This window comes from Erpetoichthys calabaricus, chromosome 2, assembly GCF_900747795.2.
Source record: "Erpetoichthys calabaricus chromosome 2, fErpCal1.3, whole genome shotgun sequence".
NCBI lineage: Eukaryota > Metazoa > Chordata > Cladistia > Polypteriformes > Polypteridae > Erpetoichthys > Erpetoichthys calabaricus.
In genome coordinates, this window is record NC_041395.2 from 222,207,117 (window position 1) to 222,223,593 (window position 16,477).

Consider the following 16,477-nt stretch of genomic DNA (forward strand, 5'->3'; position numbering starts at 1 on the left):
TCATCTTGTGCAAATGAAAACAGATCTACTACTACTACGTTTTCTACTACCATTACTACTACTACTACTACTACTACTACTACGTCTACTCTAAATCAACAGTACCATGCTGTATAGTGAATACAAATGCTGACCCCCTGAAACCCATCCATGGAACCGCTAGGGGTCCACGGACCTCAGGTTAAGAACCCCTGCTCTAAGGTGTCCTTGTCCACTGTGAAGGAACAGAATGGAAAAGATGTTAGGAACTTAACACTCCCAGCCTTCCCCCTGTCCCTCTCCTGACAGTTTCTTTTAAGCATTATATTACTGTCTCAGAAAAACAATTTAAGTTAAAATTTCATTGTACAATGTGCACATGACATTGAACTATTCAAAGCTAAGCACCATTAACTATAAAATACACGCACAGTAAAACATCTGTGAATAGATAGATAGATAGATAGATAGATAGATAGATAGATAGATAGATAGATAGATAGATAGATAGATAGATAGATAGATAGATAGATAGATAGATAGATAGATAGATAGATAGATACTTTATTAATCCCAGGGGGAAATTCACATATTCCAGCAGCAAAAATATTAAATTAAAGAGTAATAAAAAATGCAGATAAAAAAAACAGACAATAACTTGAATAATGTTCAACGTTTACCCCCTCTGGTGGAATTGAAGAGTCGCATAGTTTGGGGGAGGAATGATCTTCTCAGTCTGTCAGTGGAGCAGGACAGTGACAGCAGTCTGTCACTGAAACTGCTCCTCTGTCTGGAGATGACACTGTTTAATGGATGTAGTGGATTCTCCATAATTGATAGGAGCCTGCTGAGTGCCCGTTGCTCTGCTACGGATGTCAGACCGTCCAGCTCTATGCCAACAATAGAGCCTGCCTTCCTCACCAGTTTGTCCAGGCGTGAGGCATCCTTCTTCTTAATGCTGCCTCCCCAGCACACCACTGCGTAGAAGAGGGCACTCGCCACAACCATCTGATAGAACATCTGCAGCATCTTACTGCAGATGTTGAAGGATGCCAGTCTTCTAAGGAAGTATAAACCTAAAGTGTCCATAACTTGGCATAAATCTCTTCATTTAGGTTATTATCTGATTCTGTGCATTCTAGTTTTACTCCGTCAGCAGACGTTTTGGCAACTTTGTTTATTTAATGTGTCTTTTTGAGCTGGAATTGTAGTCATTGTCTTAAAAGATGAGGTCAAGGCTGCTCATTTTCAAAACACCATAACATTTGATTCAAAAAATATATATTTTTATGGATCAGTCTTTTCATTGAACATCCTTGTTAAAATAGAGGATAACATGTTTCACATGCCATGTCCTAGGGACAGCTGTTTGTGTGCCACTGACTATAGGTGTGGGACTTGGGAATGGTTTACTAGCACTTAAGTGTTTTGCTCATTTACAAATTCTCCCCTTCTACTACAATCCTTCTTTATTAAAGTATTATATTCTCAATGTCAATGTGTAGGTGTATAGTCTACATATAATACAAGCATCATCAGATGTGTGTCATGATATCTCAAAGGCTCAAAACCCATGTGCAGGTATGCGTTGACACTCATGCAGTGTAGTGTACTGTATGTCCACCATCATGTCACTGCTTACCTGATTGTGACCAAACTCTTCTCTCTAGCTGTGGTGTGGACCCGTTTCTAATAATTAGGTCTTATGCTCCCTCCAGCACAGAGCAATTTATACACTAATAATGATATGATCAGGCGTCTATGGGTTGGTCTTTTTAAAGGCATCATATAAATGCAATGTGTTTGTTTGTTTTTTCTCATTTGGTTCCATGCCTGTGTGTGTTCTGTTAGGCATGCAGTGGGTGCCTCTGTGCGTGTGTTCATGTTTGCATCATTTTAGTCAACAGTTTGTGTCTATATGTGGCTTTGTATACAAGTGTATATGTGACTCATAGCTGAGTGCTTTTGTTTGTGGAAATGTATCTGCTTATGCCTGTTTGTGTGACTGTTTGAGTGTATGTGGTTAGGAGAGAATGCAGGCCACAGGAATGGCCTCTTTAGTTTATCTTAGCACTACCTCCCACACTTGCCTGTATGTAAGGAGTGCCCTGCCTCGTTGTGGGTGAAGAGAAAGGCCCTGACGCTTGGGGGAATGTGAGAGCCCTCTATAATAAGAAGATATCAATGGGACATTTGGAGAGAGCTGCAAAGCAAATGTTGACCCTGGGTGCAGGCCCTCTGACTTTCCTGAGTACTGTGAGCAATTTAAAAGGGTTCGAGGGCTTTTCACTCAAAGATTGCCTGCGTTTCAAGTAGAACCTGTTCTCCATAGAGGTGAACTCCAGCCATCAGCTCGCTAATGGAGAGGCTGTATTACCATGTTAATGACCCTCTGGAGAGCGCTTCAGAGCTCGGAGATCGGCATGAGGCTGACAAGCAGGAGCCAGAGAGATCTCCGCTTCATTCGGGGGCCTCTGCCTGTCAACAGTCAGGAGTGAATCAATCTCTGAAATTGTTTTGAGGCCGAGAGCAGGCAGTATGAGAGCAGAGAGCAGCCAGGAAGAAAATACTACAAGAATGGAGAGCAGAGGAGTAGAAGTCAGAGTGAGAATGGGGAGGGTGCCTGTAGAGAGGAAGGGAGGCTCAGAAGAAAAGAGCAGCCACCTTTTAAAGGGACACAGAGAGTAAGAGACCTGCAGGATTATCTATCTATCTATCTATCTATCTATCTATCTATCTATCTATCTATCTATCTATCTATCTATCTATCTATCTATCTATCTATCTATCTATCTATCTATCTATCTATCTATCTATCTATCTATCTATCTATCAAATAGTTGTGAACCAACTGAAATAGCATAATTTATAATTAAAAAAGTACCATTAATAGATTACAATTCAATGCAATAAATGATATAAATAAAAGTTTAATAGCATACCTGTAGTGTAATAAATAAATTAATGTTTTATTGTCTGCGGTGGGTTGGCACCCTGCCTGGGATTGGTTCCTGCTTTGTGCCCTGTGTTGGCTGGGATTGGCTCCAGCAGACCCCCGTGACCCTGTGTTTGGATTCAGCGGGTTGGAAACTGGATGGGATGGATGGATGTTTTATTGTAGTAGTAGTAATAGCAGTTGTAGAATTGACACATAGACATTTTTTGTACCCACTTGTTCCAACAAAATGTCACTGGAGATACTGTTTCAGTAACACTGAATGCAAGATAGAAACTCCAAATAGGATGACAGTTCATCACAGAACACACTTAGGTTCGGTTTATACTTCACGCTCAGAACATGTATGCGCACACATCATGGCTGCCACACATTCCCAGTGTTCCTTTGATGCGTCTTCTGAGCACATCTTCAGAAATGTATGCGACACATGCGCAAGTTACAGTACCAGCAAAAATATGGGTGGCACGTATGTTCAAGTTTTGGTATGTGACGTTAGTATCGTTGCTTACTATCAACATGTGACGGTAAGCCACAATGCAGCTCCAACAGGATAAATATATGTGCTTCCATCTTTGATGAATGGTTCAATGTGGTAAAGCAAATCATCAAAATTAAATACTGACATATGAATGTTTTCATGGTGCTTTTCTTCATTCATTTTTCACATAGGCAATAAAAGTGTTGCGTATTCCCCGTCATAATGATGTGATGCATTTAAAATGCTCACATACTATGTTCAGTGTTGCTGTTGCCATCTCTTTTCACAACAGCATCAGAATGCAAAGAATTTTTATCTTTAACATCTTTAATCCCACAATTCACAACACATTGAAACTGGGTGTTGTTTTCTAATCATGATGATTTCTTACACTGCCATCTGGTGGCATCCTCCAAATTTACTTAAAGTACATGTGCAAGTGTAGTCATGCAGTCTATCTATCTATCTATCTATCTATCTATCTATCTATCTATCTATCTATCTATCTATCTATCTATCTATCTATCTATCTATCTATCTATCTATCTATCTATCTATTAGGGACCTGCAAAAAGTTGACTTGATGTTATTTTAGAGAAATTAGATGGATATGATTGGCAGAAAATTATTCAGCTCTTATTTGCTATTGTAGTAACCTTGCCATTATAAAACCCCTTGCAGTTTCAGACCTAGACCTCTCAGAGGGTGACTTATCAGTCTCAGTTTGGAGCAGAAATAGCAGAAATGAAAACCAGGCATTCTGTGTCCAAAATAGAAGTGTACATTGACCCATGTGGAAAACAAGCAAAATGGTTGTTTTAGACTGGTCTGTCTGTGGAGTCAATAGCATATATCTACAGTGACCTCGAAAGCTGAAGGACTTTACCGCTGATCTGAATCCTTTCTTCCTGTAGGTGCTGCATTGAGTACTCCAGAACTGTTAGGTAGTGTTTCCTGCAAAGAAGATACTGGAACACTTTTTAAATTTTCCCCTATAGTTGATATAGTTAGCTTTGGTGCCTGGGTTTCTATTAAAAGAGCCAAATGGCACTAGTTTACAGTCAGTTTTGTCACTGCAAGAGGCAGATTTTTGTCTGATATATTTTTAAATGATGGGGACCTCAGGGTTCTTTTTGGCTTTAGGTGTCAATTTACTGCAAAGAGTTGATATCAGTGGTCTCCCTAACTTTGTCAGTGGAATGGGAGTTGTGGTAGCTGCACGTCTATGGTTGGGATTTCTAGTTTTTTTTTTTTTTAACAAATAGTTAAATTCACTGTGTGTGTTTTGGGGGTATTGATACTGTACTAGAAAGTTTGAATGTTGTTATCCACTGTTTATTTAAAGCATTAAGTGTATTGGTGTTGCTTCACCTCCAAATATCTCAACTTCCATGCCTATAAACATTGGTCAGATAGTCATGTAGTAATTTAGCCAGTGAGGCAGAAAAGATGGCAGCCTCTTGTTTGGGTATGTTCAAGTGAGGAAGACAACTGTTGCATGTGTGACCTCCTCCTGACTCAGCATTCTGTGTGCACACAAAGTGTCACTATAGTGTTTCAGAAGGCTCTTACTGAGATCCTCCCCTGACATTGTACCACAGTCAGGGGCTTCCAGTGAAGACGTGACCCTGCGCCCCAAGGCATTCTCACAAGGCAGGGAGGCTAATTGGCTAGGAGGGTGGGGGTGGTAAGTGTCCCTGTCAGGGGAAAGAGATGTGGGACTTTGATGTGTGGCCAAGTCTGTTTGTAAAATTGAAATAAATAAAAAGGACATAAAAAAGACATTATTAAAAGCATTTTAATAGTATTAAACAATGCAAGGACATAGGACATGACTTAAAGGTTTGCTGTGCCAACTCATACTTTTATGTGCTTCTTGCATTGAAAGGGTTCAAAACCTTGTAGTAAATAATCCATTTAGCACACGCTGTTATTTCTCAGGCATCATGGGAATTTCACTTTGAGGGCATTGTTTGTTGCTCTGAAACCTCAATAAATGAATTCAGTCACACCTCACAGCAGGCCATCTACATAGACTGTGGTAAATTAGAATTGTTACTCACACAACCTTCCTCACTTACCCACTTTTCTAAAAAGGTAATTTAAGACCCCCATGTAGAATTGTTACAAAAAAGCTATGGTGAAAACATCCAATATTTTCTATTTCCAAATAAAAAAAAAAAACTTCAAAAAGATTGCCGAAGACTCCAGTCTGAAGAAGTAACATAAAAATGAAAAGGTGTCAATAATTCCCCTAAATATTCAATTGGTTGCACGCTTGGTTTGGTTTTAGCAGTTTTTATACCACCTATGTTTATCTTTTATTAAACCATGCTGCATTGTGGTGCTGTGGGTAGTGTTGCTGCATAATAACATTTGAACCCTGGTTCAGTTCTTGGCTCATATTCTTTACACATTCTTGCCATGTTGAAGTGGGCTCCTTTGCTATGGTTTTGTTAAGTCCTTAAGTCCAAAGGCTCTGACCTGAATGGTGGTCTTGTCCCATCTATGGCTGGGTCTTCCTATGCCATTGCTGCTGATATACTGTAGGCTTTTGGTTCCCAAAAACCTCAGCTCCTAGAAAATGATTTTTTCAGTGGATCAATCAATTGCACATCAAAACACATCTGTACCTTCATACATCAATACTATCAATTTCTAAACCTTTAATAGTGCTAAATAAGCAGTTTATTGCCACCAATAGGAATCTCTGTATTAAACTCACTGGAGCACAGGCTGAACCCAGGAGTTACCCCAGCCATTTTTTCTTTTTCTGCAGTATTCATTTAAGGATATCCAGGCAGTCGTCATTACTTGTGCTAGAGAATGAAAGTTGCTATGTTGATATCCAAAGGTCATATTATCCACATAGCTGAACTTGCGTGATGCTGGGGAGAGCAAGTCATGGATGTAAAGATCAAATAATAATAGTGCAAGAACTGAGCCCGGTGGCAAGTTTCCTGCTTTCACCTTAATAATCACCAGTAGATAACCGAAAGGTGTTTTTTAATGGAATGGTATTGAAATACAATTTTAGTCCTGCTTATCTCAGGATCACACTTGATCGATTCCTGAAGTACAAATCTCACATCAGCACACTAGTGGCCAAACTGAAAACAAGGAATAAACTAATCCAGAAGTTGGTTTGCATTCCTTGGGGAGCATCCAGTTGTCTTCAAACATCATCCTTGACAGTAGAGTACTGTGCCCCTGTATGGCTCAACATTTAACACACCAAGGATGTTGACATACAAATGAGTGCCACCATGAAAACCATCACAAGCATTGTGTACTTAACATCTACAGAGTTTAGATTAAATTAGATTAGATTAGATTCAACTTTATTGTCATTGTACAGGTAGAACGAAAAGCAGTTTAGAATCTAACCAGTCAGTGCACATAGTAGAGTAAGGAGCAATAAACAGAGGGTACAAATAGTACATTAAAGAGCAATAGACAGTAAGGTGCAATAAGTCAGCATACAGATGAGAATATATATCTATATGATATTTGAATTTACATGTAGTAGTATATACAAGGAAGAGTCGCATAGTTTACTGTCAAATAATGCAAAGAGTACACGACACGTGTTTCGCCCTTATTTGGGCTCATCAGGCATACACACTCGACTGCTCCTTTTTCAGGGATCGAACCTCGGACGTCTGCGTCAGAGACAAAGCCCCTTTACGCTGCGCCACGGCGTGTAGGTCGTTTATTTGACAGCCTGTAGGTCCGGAGTAATTACATTCATTGCATTCGTAGTCTGAGTCTCGACGACCTGAATTGTGTGGGTGTATATAGATATGAATACTGATCAGTTTGTACAGATACATGGTGCGAATAAATATAGAAATATAAAATATTTTATAAGAATAGATTTATGTAAACAGGTGAAAATATGCATAGAGTGCACTCAGAAATTATTCTTATTTAGAAAGGTCAGCATTGAGTGGTTTGAGAGTTCAAAATGGTGATGGTGTTATGAAAGAAACAGTTCCTGAGGCTGATGGCGCAGGACTGAAGGCGCCTGTAGTTCCTCCCTGATGGAAGGAGGGTAGACAGTCCATGGATGGCGTATGAGGCATCCTTGATGAAGCTGCGAGCCCTTCACAGACACTGTGTGTGCTGCAGGTCAGCAGTAGTTGACAGCGGGATGCCGATGATGTACTGGGCAGTTTTAACCACTGGGCAGGGCCTTCCTGTCAGCTATGGAGCAGTTGCCATACCACACCGTAATGTAGTTAGTCAATATGCTCTTGACCATGCAGCAGTGAAAGTTCAAAAGAATCTGAGCAGACAGGCAGGCAGAAAGTAAAGTCACTGTTGCGCTTTTTTAACCAGACTAGAAGTGCGTATTGTCCAGGAAGGGTTCTCAGAGATATGGAGGTCCAAGAATTTGAAGCTGGAAACACACTCCACCTCAGCCCCATTTATATGACACTCATTTATAAGACCCCCTTCTTTTGACACCCACTCCACGCCCAACCTACCTGGAAAGGGGTCTCTCTTTGAACTGCCTTTCCCAAGGTTTCTTCCATTTTTCCCTACTAGGTTTTTTTGGGAGTTTTTCCTTGTCTTCTTAGAGAGTCAAGGCTGGGGGGCTGTCAAGAGGCAGGGCTTGTTAAAGCCCATTGCAGCACTTCCTGTGTGATTTTGGGCTACACAAAAATAAACTGTATTGTATGGTTCTGTATTTACAGAAGAGGTGTACCTTTAAATGTCCACTTTTGATTCCACAATGGCATTGGTGGCAAACAAGCTCCAGTTTGTATACTGAAACTTCGGCTGTAAAGCAGAATCTTCCTCTTCAGGCCAGACTTTCATCGTTCTCACTGAAGGTCTCATGCATCTGATAAGTGGTGTGTATTTAGGGAGGAAGAGCAGGGAGAGGTGATCTGATTGTCCAAGGTGGGGGAGTGGAAAGGCCTTGTAGGATTCAGCAATGTTTGTATATATGTGATCTAAGATTCTGTCTCTTCGGGTGAGGCAGGAGACGTTTGGATGAAATGAGGGGAATACAGTTCTAAAGTTGTAATGGCTGAAATCGCCCACAGTAATGAAAGCCCCATTTGGATGTGCTGTTTGTTGTTTGCAAACAGCAGCAAGCAGTTCTTTCATTGCAAGCTTAGTGTTGGCATCCAGTGGTACATACAGTACACGGTAGTGATAGCAATAGACGTGAAAACGTGAAAAAGGTCTGCATTGATCATCAGGTATTCCAGATCAACAGTGTAATGACTTTTCGTTACAAACACATTGTTCACATAAATGCACAGACCTCCGCCGTTGATCTTACTGGTGTTCTCTATTGTTCTGTCGGCCCAGAAGACGGTGCGACCCCTCCAGCTCAGTAGCGGTGTCCAGGATACAGTCATTAAACCACACTTCTGTGAAAATCATGATCTTGCAGTCTGTAATACATATGTGTCAAGTGATCCAGAGTCCATAGTCTGTCTAGTTTTTTCCCCTCAGTAACATCACCCTGTTGCACCTCTGGCCTAAACAAGGTGTACTCCGTGAGTATAAAGAAGTAAATGAAAAATGACAAGCTGCCTGTCCAAAATTTACTTCTGGGCTAAAGTCAAGTAAACCATTGTTTGGGTTGCAGAACAGCTTGCTGCATGGGGCTTTAATCTATAACAAACATGAGAGAAATTTTAATAATAATAATAATAAATAATAATTCTTTGCATTTATATAGCGCTTTTCTCACTACTCAAAGCGCTAATTTTGGGCTAATAGCAACTGTAATTACTCCATCTTTAACAACACAATGAAGAGCAACTGTTCCAAGATAGTTCCAGTTTCTGGGTAAGGTATGGTGGAATTTTAACTGATTTCAAACACAGCACAGACGGTGCAACATTGCAAAGGTTAAGTGGGGCCTTTCCACTGGCCTTAGTTGTGTTTGAACTGACGATTGACGACATATTGTTGCATTGACCTGTGTTATCATAATGGGGCAACGTGAACATCTACCCAAAGAACGAAGCCATCGTCTAGCTTAGTCAATTAAATTTGAGAAAGAATCCAAGCCTAAATTTAACTCATTTTATATATATATATTTTTTTTTATTTCTGTAAAATCCATAAATAAATAGTCCCGCTAAGGTGTTGCCATTTTCTGATCCTCTCCCTGAACAGGATGTTACATGTTTGTAGCGCACATCATCTCCACATCAAGTCTATTCAAAGACACCAAATAACCTAAATAAAATAAACATGTGCTTTGAAAACCCAAATGGGTCGAACGCAGAATCATGGAGCTAGGTGGCCTGCATTAAACTATTGGTGTTGTTTAGTTTTTATTAATTATTTGAGCCATTTCTTTTAATTATTTGTCAGAAAGAGCATCACCATTACCATTACTCTGCAGTATATTAGAATACAAATGGATGCTCAGTGGTTAGCACTACAGCCACATAACTCCATTATCCTAAGTTGCAATTCCAGCCTGTCTGGAGTTTGCATGGTCTCTCCATGTCTGTGTGTTTTTTTCCTCCCAAATTCTAAAGGCTTGTGTGTTAGACCCTGTGTGGATGTGTATCACCCCATCCAAAGATCTTTTCTGCATGAACTTCCTATGAACTGGACAAAACGGTGGAAAAGTCAATGATTGGATGGATAGATGATGAATGATGTTAGGTGAGATCTGTTTTAATATATTTGGGCTCCATGTAGTGAGGATCTGCAGTAGCATTAGAAGCCATATACCCTCATTGACCTGCTGATGTACCCACCCAGCTCCATCCATTTCATCACCAGGCCATGCAAGAAATGGAAACAGGGAGTAATATACAGGGAAATAAGTGACCTGTTTACATAGCCTTATAAAATGTATAAAAAATTGGCAGCTATTTGTCTATGTACAAGAAAAATGGCTCAGATCATCCCACAATGTTCATGGTCATACTCAGAGTTTGCCCAGGATGGGGCCTGACTGCACATCACTTTTTAAAAGATTGTTTACTCTTGTATCTCAACAGATCTGTTTTGTTGGGGGGGGGGGGTTTGGGGATAACAGGAGAATTCTCAATTGCACACAGCAGCTTCTAAAGGCAACCAGATAGCAAAGTGTGAGAGGCCAGTCGTGCTGCTGCTTCATGCATTGTGGCACTTGACAGACATGGCTCCACAGCCTGCTGACCCTGAGGCTGGTTTGTGTTTCTGCAGCTGCTGCATGGAGGGAATGTGAGAGTGGGAGTCCGTCTGGAGCCGTCTTGTCTGCCAGCTCCTACACTGTGCAGGAAAGCACTAAGGTTTCAGCTTCACCCCCTTCTCTAGACTGACCCCTGACCCCGCTCTGCATTACGGATTTGTGGATTTTCTTTTTTTTTTTTTATTTATTTTTTTTTATGGTTCATCCCAAGATTATGATGGTCTAATCTCCATCATCTTCTAATTCAGATTAAATTTTGATTGTGCTTATTCCTTCATTACAAAATGGATTGGAGAGTCTTCTATTTATCAGGAGGCTATTGATTAATCTCTAAGCACCGGCCCTCTCCAGTTATCGGTTTGCGGGAGGCTGGTGAGTTGATAGGAAATCAGTACCCTAGTCACACTCTTCCTGTTTTAAATGGTGAAAAAAGAACTAAATTAATAAGTGCATCAGAAGCACATCAGGGTAGTAAACAAGAACTCTTCTGATGAAGTGATAATTTATTTCTGATGTGTGTATGTGTGCATCATAAAAGAATATTTGTTCTGTGGCTGGTGAAGCAATGCAGATTTTCAGTAAATTTAATTGGATTTGTCTGATGAGGAGAATGATATCTATTAAAGATAATCTGCTGTTTATACAATAGCCAGAGTGCACTGGCAGAAAGGAGCAAACAGCTATTTACGTAAATAAGATCTGCATAGCTTGTTGTTTGTTGCATACTGACTAATAGGTGATGTTTGCTAAATACCAGACAAATGATGGCATTGTAATCAATTCCTGTCTGAATAATCCCTGTGTCTGTTGTTTGATAAATAAATGATCTTACAGTTTATCTTTTCTTACTATGGAGTGCTCAGATGTTCCCTTGTATGTTCAGTAGCTGGAGGCCACTTTATTATTGTAATGGTGACTTAAAATGGTGGCTCCTTTTCAGAGTTTTCTGATTCCTTAACGGGAGCTCAAATGTTATTGACATAAAATCCCTAGAACTGATGCATCATGTACAGTGGCTCAGTGGTTAGCGATACCGACCTGCATCTCTAAGGATTTAGTTTCAGTTTTTTGTGGAGTCTGAATGCCTTACCTGTGTCAATGCAGGTACTCTAACTGAAAGGCATCTATTTTAAGTTCATTCATTCATTCATTCGTTCATTTATTCATTCATTCTCTGAACTCAGTTTATCCAATAAGGGGTTGCAGAGAATCAAAGCATTTCTTGTTAGCCTTATTCATTCATTCTTTTCCTTCTCTGCGACCTGCTAGTCTATTAAAGTTTGCAGAGTGGCAGGGTCTTTTTATAGCAGAATCAGCTGTAAGGCTAATGCATTAAAGGACACATTCAATCACACACACACACAGAACAATTGAGGGTACCTGGTTACCCCAATATATAAAACTCTTGAGTTGTGGAAAGACACCAGTGTATCCAAAAAATAAAACATATGGACACTAGGAAAACATTCAGAGTTCACACAGACATGACCATGTTGAATGGTGATGGTAAATTGGCAAATCTGATATCAGAGAATGAGAATGAAATTCTGATATCTCTGCAGTTGACTGGCTTTGCACCCATTACAACTGGGTTCGAATCCCCACAAACATGTACTAGAAATACAGACGATATGTGTGTTAAATAATTTGACTTATGTCTGTGAGTGTGACTGTGTGCATGATTGTGGCTGACTAGTGTCATTGGCACAGGCGCAGCTACCTGCAACATCAACAAGTAAACAGATTAGAAAATGAATGGATTTGTGAAAAAATTGTCCAAGCCTCACATCCCCAGCCCTAAACTGGTAAGGTAATGATGGATTTAAAGCTTACCAGTCAGAACTGGGGAAACATCAGTCGCACTATAGTGGTTTGTGGCGGTGTGTGAAGTGCTTGGGGTGAGGATCATCACCTTCAAGGTTGAGGTCATTGTTCTCAGTCTGAAAAGGGTGGAATGCCCTCTCCGTTTTGGGAATTAGGTGCTGCCTTAAGTTTAAGTATATCAGTGTCTTGTTCATGAGTGAGAGAAATAAAGCACCTGAGTGAGTACTGAAGCCACAACAGCCACACTTGTGTGGTTTGTAGCTGAATGAGGATCAGCACCTCCAAGTCTGAGCTCATGGTTTTCAGCCTGAATAAGGTAAGAGTGCTCTCTCTGGTTGGGAATAAGGTGCTGCTTTAAGCGGAGGAGTTTAAGTAACCTGGGGTTTTGATCACAAGTGAGGGAAGAGGGGACCAAGAGATCGACAGGTGGATCAGAGGGGCATCAGCAGTCATGCTTATGTTGTACTGGTCAGTCATGATCAAAAGAGAACTGAACCAAAAGGCAAAGCTCTCAGTTTACCAGTCAATCTACATTCCTACCCTTACCAAAGGCCTTGAGCTTTGGACAGTGACTGAAAGCAGTAGGTCATGGATACAAGTGATGGAAATGAACCTTCCATCACTGGGTTTGTGGTCTGAGCCTTAGAGATAGGATGAGGAACACAAACGAGGGAAGAGCCAAAGTAGAGCCGCTGCTGCTCTGCATCGGAAGGAGCTAGTTGAGGTGGTTCATGGATTTGATTAGGATGCCTCCTTGCGGAGGTGTTTTGGGCATGCCCAACTGGAAGGAGACATCAAGGTGCCCCAGCTGGCTTGGGGACACTACGGTATATCCCAGGATGAGTTGGAATAGGTGGCAAGGACAAAGGATGCCTAGGCATGTTTGCTTAGATTGTTACCCCCTTGATAAGCAGTAGAAGACAGATGGATGGATTGATGGATGGATTGGCACCCCATCCAATGTTGGCTGATTCACGCATTGCACCCTGTGCTATTGTGATAAACAGCTGCTCCTCGCCACCCTAAATAAAAATGGATTAGGTAGGTTAGGTCAGTAGATGGGTGGATGCAGAATATAATGCATCCTGCTTTTCTTAGGATGTCTTAATGATTTTATGACTGAACATTACTCTTACTAACAGATGCTGGATGAAGAAGGGGGATAGAAAAGGAATCCCTTCATATAACTGCCCAGGGGTGTGCATTGTGTGTCTTTTGAAAGCTCCATATACAGTAGTCTCATATACTTGTGTAATATCCAAGCAATCAATCAAACTTCACTTTTATAGCACCTTAACAAAGAGCGTGGACAAAGAGCTTTATGAAAGGGTCAAGAACAATATTAGTTAGACAAAAGAAGAAAGCACAATGCATCTAATATCAGCATTAAATGAGATGAATGCTTTCAGTGTAGGACCGGCTCTTCAATGAGTCGAGACAACAACAACCTCATTGAAGCCGCACAGGGAGAGGGCCAAATCCGCCGAGTGCTCCTGTTGAGCCTAAATTAAAAGGCAGGGATTTTCAACACCTATCAAAAAGGGGGTCTTTTTCTCCAGTTTCTTTTTGTCAGCTTTGAATAAATCACTGATCCCCATGCTGAGCCTCCCACACAGTCACTCTCAAGTGTGCTGGGCTCTTCAGATTGCCTGTTGGCTCCTCTCCACAGGCCCAGGGTTGCTCACTTGTAACATTTCTAACCCTTTTGATCCAGGGCCGCACAGGGACTCAAGTTCGAAGGCAGCCTGAAATGGAGTGCAAGTGTCATGATTGGTTTCTTTCTCAGTCCCATAGATGCATGTTAGGTTATATGACTGTGTGTGTGTGTGTGTGGGGGGGGGGGTTGTGTTCGTTCTAGGAATTGTTCCTATTTTGAGGCCAAAGGTACTGGCATCGAATAAAAAAAAAAAAGGTCCCTCTGTTTATTTTTATGTGACCTCTTTTGAAGCTCTGCTATTATTCCAGCCATACTTTTTAATTATATTCATTTAATCTTTAAATCGTATAAAGTAAGACTCGCACAGTCTCCCTGTACTATAGGTACACACCTCAAGAGTCTTAGTGAAGAGCGGAAGTCTGTGATGGCTTTGTGCCATTTGCTGTTTGAATAGGGTTTGTATTCTCCACACAATCTCCATTCTGAACTTTGGTAAGTAAGGCACTTGGGAGTCTTAACATTAGCTTTACAGAGCCTGTGGTTTATTTGGAAGCCTTCTGGCTCATGGTGGCTGCTCTTTCAGTCTGGTGTCGCTCGCTCTGCTTTCATCCATCTGAGTATTTATTAACAAACTGAAGGCCCATTTCAAATTGACACTACTGTTATAATTATAATAGTAGACGCTTTTAGCTTTGTATATTTATTAATGTCACAAGGTCTCTTTCATTCTTAATCTTAATGTTCTGAGGATATACTGCACACAGCGTACTGAAATGTCACAGTGGTTAGTACCGATGCCTTACAGTTCCACCAGCCTGAGTTTAATTTCCAGTCTTTGTGTTCTCCCATTGTTCATGTGAGATTTCTCTGGGTATGTCAGTTGTGCTGGTATGTGATTAAGTGGTGTCCCACCAAGCTTTGCCTCATACTGTGGACTTAATAATACCAGAATAGACTCCATAATGGAGAGAGAGTTCAGAAAATAAATTAGCACAAAAGCTCTCTCTCTCTCTTTTGCACCCCGGTTCTTTTCTGTGCTCTATTTTTCTTTAGTTTATTTTATTTTTCTGCTTTTAATTAACATACATGACCAAGTGAGTTTTTGAAATTAATTAATAAATAAAAAAAAATGTTTTATCACGACCGCCTCAGGAAACCTGAATTCAGCTCCCAGCCTGGTCACCATCTGTATGATGTTGGCATGTTCTGCCAGTGTCTGTGTGACTTTCCCTTGGTCCTCCAGTATGCTTGCTAAGATTGGCATTTGAGTTAACTAAAGTAGATTCTCAGTGGTGACTCTCACTGCATTCCATCTTAGGTCGGTTCCTACTCTTGACTCAATGCTGCCTGGATGGACTTTGACACTCAGCGATCCTATAATAGAAAAAAAGGTTTAGAATCTAGATGATAGTCAGTTTTACAATATAGATTTACTTTACTGCATATCACGATAACTGTGCGAATGATGTTCCATAGAACAAACATCACCTTTATCCTTCTAGTTTTATTCTTCCTGTCTGCTTAGATAAGCGGCAATCAACCTTTTGTTATCCTGTGCCTGAAATTTCATCAAAAGCCATGACCACATACCTTGTTAACTCATCTTATTACAATGGATTTCTGTCCACTCTCTTACAAAGCCCAGAAATGAAGCCCCTAATAAATACCAAGATTGCTGAACAGAGATCTTCAAAAGGCAGCCTACTCATTTTTCCAAGACCCCGCTGTGTTACTCTCACTGAACTATCATTCAGCTTTGTGGCAGCCGCACTCTGTCAATCTGTCTGTCTGGGAAGCATCTTCAGCCCAGAGATTCAAGTCCAGTCTTTGCTCTGTGGCGCCCTAAATCTGATATGGCTGCAGCCATGCTGTTTTGTCTGTTTCTGTATTATCCTGCCTCTTGGATAAATGGTCTTGGTGATTTTATCATCTGTATCTGCTATTATGTACTGTTTTTGCCATATAAAGTAAATTGCTCTGTAAAGCACTTTGTGATAATGCAAACTATAAAAGGTGCTATTAAAAAATAATGACTAAATTGCTTGTTTCTTCATCTGTCTGAATACTGGGTTACAGAGATTTACAGAACAATCCAAGTTAGCGTACATTCAGTTCTTTGTAAGAAATTTAGTGCATCAATTGAAGCTTGCCTTTGATTCTCTTAGTGAAACGGGGCTCTAACCTTCTGAGGTCAGCACAGTATGGGACATTCAGAGAGGCCAGCAAAGGGCCTGGGGAGATCTAGTGCTGGCCTCGACTCTACCCAAGCAGGCAGTTTTTTTAATCACACAGACACTTTTATTTTGCTTTATAGCTGCTAATACAGCAGGACTGGTGTAAAGTGGCGCTCGGATCAGTTTATCAGTTATCATCTCACATAAAGGTCAGATTTTATGAATTTTTAATGTAACTCCTCCTCCC

At 40.6% G+C, this 16,477-nt stretch overlaps 1 protein-coding gene across 3 annotated transcripts in view; it reads left to right on the forward strand.

The window, feature by feature from the left end:
* Positions 1–16,477, forward strand: part of unc5b (unc-5 netrin receptor B) — a 318,628-nt gene that overhangs the window by 71,611 nt on the left and 230,540 nt on the right. The window lies entirely within an intron of this gene.